The 5,899-nt window shown below is 35.0% G+C and overlaps 1 pseudogene across 1 annotated transcript; it reads right to left on the bottom strand.

The window, feature by feature from the left end:
* Positions 1 to 201: 201 nt before the first annotated feature.
* Positions 202 to 2,646, bottom strand: LOC308416988 (protein disulfide-isomerase TMX3-like; annotated as a pseudogene). Its single transcript has 2 exons — positions 2,605 to 2,646; positions 202 to 917 (listed from the first exon to the last, which is right to left on the bottom strand). The product of its transcript is annotated as a protein disulfide-isomerase TMX3-like (transcript).
* Between the last annotated feature and the right edge of the window lie 3,253 nt (positions 2,647 to 5,899).

Genomic DNA, 5,899 nt, shown 5'->3' on the forward strand with positions numbered 1-5,899 from the left:
ACAAACAGTTCATCACTTTGTCCCAAACATCTTCCCCATCTTCCCACTTATGGAAGGATTGTTTTTAAGTCATGCAGTTGTTATTAGCAAAATACAAAGAACATGTTCTCTTCTGTAAACAGATCATGATTAAATCTCTAAATTCAATAAATACTTTTTGGGAACTTCAAATTCTAGCAACTATCTTTTATCTGCAAAGTCTCAATCTTTCTTCTTTTCTAATACATCTTTGCGCTCTTGCAGAGTAGGCACTAGAGACCCTCCACAGCTGGACTCAAGCTCTTTGCTCTCTTCTATCAGTTCTTGGTTTTCCACTTCACTTTTGGATATTTCATATCGTTCTTCTATATAGTCTCCATTTGTGTCAGCTGTGTAGATTCCATAGCATACGATACTGATGACACCCAGGAGCAGCCCAAAAAGAAAGCAGCCTGTAAGTGAAGAGCTCTTGAGTATTGTAGATTTGGCATCAAATACTATTCTTTTCAGTCTCTGAAAAATGCTATAACCTCTTTGGGCTGATATTGTACCATCCAAAATGCTGTTAGTGATCTGGACCATGTTGATTTCATCCTTAGTATTTCTAGCAAGAAGTACTGTTGGTTGGAGTATTCAGTACAACTATGGTTGGGACTGTCAATCCATGCATCAGCAAATTAACATTATTGAATTTAAGTTAGTCATTTCCATCCATATAACCAAGCTGAAAATCTCTATGGAAGTGATCTCTGAACTCTCAAGCAGTTTCCTGAATAACTGACTTTAATCATGTATGCTGAAGTGATGTGTTTTCTCACCAATAACTGCAATGGCCACAAGCTTTTCTGTGTCTCCAAGTTCATACAAAGAAACTCATCCCTAGTAAGGTAGTTCTGAAACCCCTCTCTGCTGGTCCATGAAGACAGACGATCTAATCTCTTTTAAAACAGCAGATGCAGCAATTTTGATACTTAGACCCAAGTAACCATCAAATGGACAGTTCTTCCCAGGACAATTGTGTACCACTTCAGAGTTATAATGTGATAAGACATGAAGTACATGCATTACAATTAGACTGCTCCCTGTTACCACTTCAGAGTTATAATGTGATAAGTTATGAAGTACATGCATTACAGTTAGACTGCTCCCTATTTTCTGCTTCATTCCATGTATTTACAATTTCTCTAGTATTTGCTGAATTTTTTGAGTTAAGGTTTACAAGTTAAGGCTTTCAAGTTCTTGATTTAATTTCTGTCAGATGTCGTGGAGGAACAATGACTTCAAAACAAAATGGCCTGAATCAAAGAACAGACTCAATAGGCTTTTAATTCTACTCTAAGACATGATTTTTTTTATCTAAAAAACTGAAGATAATAGAGCTTACTTTTTGTGTTATTATAAAGAACATGTAGGGATGCTATGGGGATATTTTGCACAGTATCTAGTTACCAATAAATAATGCTGTTAAAATTGTGACTGCTACATTATCTTTTACATCAGTTATAAAATACTATTGCCCACAGATGTCTCTTGAGTAAAATTTAACATTTATAGGTACAATGAAGATCTTATACACTGGAGATCTTCTATTTTCCTGAATTTAAACACTTCAAATCTTGTGATATATATATATATATATATATATCAATAGATAGATATAGATAGATATGTAGATATCTATATATAGATATATGAATATATATAGATATATATAGATATATGGATATATAGATATGTAGATATATAGATATATAGACATGTAGATATGTAGATATGTAGATATATAGATATGTAGATACATAGATATGTAGATATATAGACAACAGATAGATAATAGATAGATAGACAATAGATAGATAGTTAGATAGATAGATAGATAGATAGATAGATAGATAGATAGATAGTTAGAGAGAAAGAGATGATTTTAAGAGAGAAATGGCATTAGAACATAGGTTAATTTAATCTAAAATTTTTCATTATGTGTAAACAAATTGAAGCAAAGGTATTGTGATATGTAAATTATGTAGAGTCCCAACAACTTTAAGTAGAATCTTTGATAAACTGCTAGAATAATCGCTCTGAATTTGTGGGGTTTTTTTCCTAGCTCCTGTTTATTCTGTTTTCACTGTGAATCTAGACTTGCCCATATCTTTCATTGAACAAAGCAATAAAATAAATATTTTCTGTTCAAACAAAATGTTATGTATTGTGACTTATGACAGCATATATATAACCCGTACTACAAAAGTCAACCAGCATTCATGTTTTATATTACTTGATATATTCTAGACAGTCTGGAAATGTCTAGAACAGTTATCAGAAATAAACACTATGACTCAGAAGCATAACTAATCAAAGTGAACAATCATTGGCAAACGAAAGAGAAAAGTGGTTGCATGTTGGGAGCCTAAGTCCACACTATGCCACATAATATTCTCATCCTCCCATCTCCCCTGTGTGAGAGCAAGTTGTCAGGAGTTCAAGCCCTACACAATGACCTCCTCACCCCACTCCCCCTACTTGAGAGCATGGACTTTTCCCAGGGCCCTGGTATTTACACAAGAATTAACTATACTCCGAAGTTCCTCAGTCCCCGGCCCTTGGTGCTTACACAAGATAAGTTACAACTCCACTAATGACTGTGAATTCCAGAGCTCCACAATCCATGGTGCCCAAGTGTTCTGAGAAGGCAGTTAAGCCCTAAATATCCTATCTAACAACTGACAAGATACCTTCCTCTGTGTTCTCACCCTGCATTCCATCCCCATGTATAAAAGAAAGAACCTGTGACAATTAAAACAAACCTTGACAAGTCTCTACTTGGTCTCCCTCTTCTTTCTTGCCCATTTCTACCCAGGGTAGGTCCCCCTCTATCCCAAGAATATCCGGATCCCGAGAGACAGGACACTTGCAAAATCAATACTCTACGGTTGTCATGATTCCAAAAGAAATCACAAACAGTCAATCTACCGGACACATAATAAGTTCAATATCTACCACCAGTTTTGAAGAGTTGCTATTATCAATATCAACTTACCATAGCTGATATCAGGAATAAGACTGTAGAGAACATAAACAATCTATAGAAAGGAAAAAAATAGCAAAACAAGGTTAGTGTTGCTCAAGAAAATAGAGGAATCGCATCTCTGAGACAATAATGAGTAGACAAGGGAGATAACACTCTGAAATAATTATGTGAAGCATCAAAAGGTCTCAGAGCTTATGACACACAGCATGTAATTTTGTTCTGTAATGGTGATCAAGAGACACCATCTCCCTGGGAACATTTCAACTGCAAACCAAACAGTACAAAATCCAAGCAAGCCATGAAAACAAACCGGGTGATGGGGTTAGATCTGTTGATAGTACAATGGACTTTGCTAATTTTTAGTCTAATCAAGTTGGATCATATTTTGTGTAGTTATTATGTTTTTAATAAAGCATAAGAATGCCATATAGGTGGGGGATATCCAGTTTAAAGAAAAATTTACTTCTGGAGCAAAGATGTCTTCTTGGGCCAGATAAATTTCAACTTCAATGATCCCTGACTAGAAATCATCTCTACTTTTTCCTTTCAGTCTCATCACTTTTGCCTGTTGTTCATGCATTATAAAATTCTTACTTACCACATCTAGAATTGTTGTTACCTGGCTATTTTCTTAGAAGTAAGTTAAAAAAAAAAAAGAAAGAAAGAAAAGAAAAGAAAAAGAAAGAAAGGCCAAAAACGTGGAAGCCTCAGTCCATCACGGAAAAAAAACAACAAGTGTATAGCATCCACTCAGAGTGGAGTACACCTAGACCTTAAATCATTAATAACTCAAAAGCTAAGAAGAAAGCCTTGTGGCAATCTTTGGCATTTAAACATCATTATGTGTAATCTATACACACCAAGAAAACTTTGACTATTTTCATGTTACATTTTGTTTTACATGTATTTATGCTTACGATAACTAGTAAGATTTCAATGCATACTATCAAAACTTTAAAATAAATCAAGTACTGACAAAAATATGTTCATATAGTGTTATGCCAAAATGCTTTTAAAAACCTGTACATTCATCTCTCTCTTTTTAAAATAAAGTTGTAAGAAAAAAAATTAAGTTAAAAAAACTTCTAAGGGAAAAAAAAATAAGTCAGTTGCTGAGTATCAAAGTACATAGTGAAGATCCTGTATTACAAAGCAATGTTAGCATGTTAATCATTATCTTCCTATTTACCTCTGTGAATCTGTACTCATTTTGGTGTTATTCTAGGTGACTGTTGAGCCACCACCAAGTTTCTCACTCACTACATTCTAATTTTATTAGCCTAAACAATGCTTCTTTTTTTTTTCCCTTTTTTTATTGAAGAACTTTATTTAAAAAAAAAAACAAAGATAAATATACAAATTTTTAAGCATTTTTTTGAAGGTTGAATACTCTGCATTAAGATCTTACTAGCTAAAATGAGCAAAAAGTACATGCAAAACAGGATGTAACCCGGAATTAGTCAACCTTTTCTTAGTGTGTAAGGATTGAGCATAATGTTTTTTTTTTTTTTTTCCTTGAACTTCACACAGTTTGTGAGTTGTTTCTGGGGCAGTTTAAGCCTCTGGGGTTAGCATTCCACTATCAGTGACTGCATATTATGTCTATTCTTTTGTGACTGGGTTACCTCACACAGTATGATATTCTCTAGATGCAACCATTTTCTTAAATTTGGTTAAGTCATTGTTTCTGATAGCTGAGAAGTACTCCATAGTGTAAATGTACCATATTATTGTTTCTATTTGTCTACTAAAGAACATCTTGGTTCTTTCCAGGTTCTAGCTATTAAAAATAGAGCTGCTATGAACATTGTGGTGCATGTATCTTTGTTGTATATTGGAGTGTCTCTGGGGTATATGCCCAGAAGTGGAATAGCTGGATCTTCAGGTAGTACTATGTCCAATCTTATGAAAAATCGCCAGACTGATTTCCAGAGTGGTTGTATCAGTTTACAACCCCACCAACAGTTGAGAAGTGTTCCTCTTTCTCCACAACCTCGACAGCATTTGCTGTCATCTGAATTTTGGATCTTGGCCAATCTGACTGGTGTGAGGTAGAATCTCAGTGTTGCTTTGATTTACATTTCCCTGATGGCTAAGGATGTAGAGCCCTCCCTTAGATGTTTCACAGCCATACAATATTCCTCAATTGAGAACGTTTTGTTTAGCTCTGTACCACATTTTTTAAAAAGGTTGTTTGATTCTCTGGTGTCTAGCTTTTTGAGTTCTTTGTATACCTTGGATATAAGGCCTCTATCTGATGTGGAGTTGGTAAAGATCTTTTCCCATTCTGTTGGCTGCTGTTTTGTTTCCTTGATAATGTCCTTACCCTTACAGAAACTTTGCAATCTCATTGAGTCCCATTTGTTAATCTCTGACCTTAGAGCTTGAGCCACTGGCATTTTGTTCAGAAAATTTTCTCCTGTGCCTATGTGTTCTAAGGATATTCCTATTTTCTCATCTAATAGTGTCAGTGTATCTGGTTTAATGTGGAGATCTTTGATCCACTTGCACTTGAGCTTTGTACAAGGATATAAGAAAGGGTCTATTTTCATTATTTTGCCTGCTGAGTGCACCATTTGTTGAATAGGCTGTCCTTTTTCCATTGAATGTTTACTGCTCCATTGTCAAAAATCAGGTGACCATATACATGAGGGCTCACTTCTGGATCTTCTATTCTATTCCATTGATCCACATGCCTATCTCTGTACCAGTACCATGCAGTTTTCAGCACAATTGCATTGTAATATAGCTTGAGGTCAGGGATAGTGATTCCCGCACATGGTTTCTTGTTGTTGAGGATAAATTTTGCTATTCTTGGTCTTTTGTTATTCTAGATGAAATTGCACATTAATCTTTCCAACTCAATGAAGAACTGGGTTGGAATATTGATGG

Source organism: Micromys minutus (genome assembly GCF_963924665.1).
Source record: "Micromys minutus genome assembly, chromosome: 2".
Taxonomy (NCBI): domain Eukaryota; kingdom Metazoa; phylum Chordata; class Mammalia; order Rodentia; family Muridae; genus Micromys; species Micromys minutus.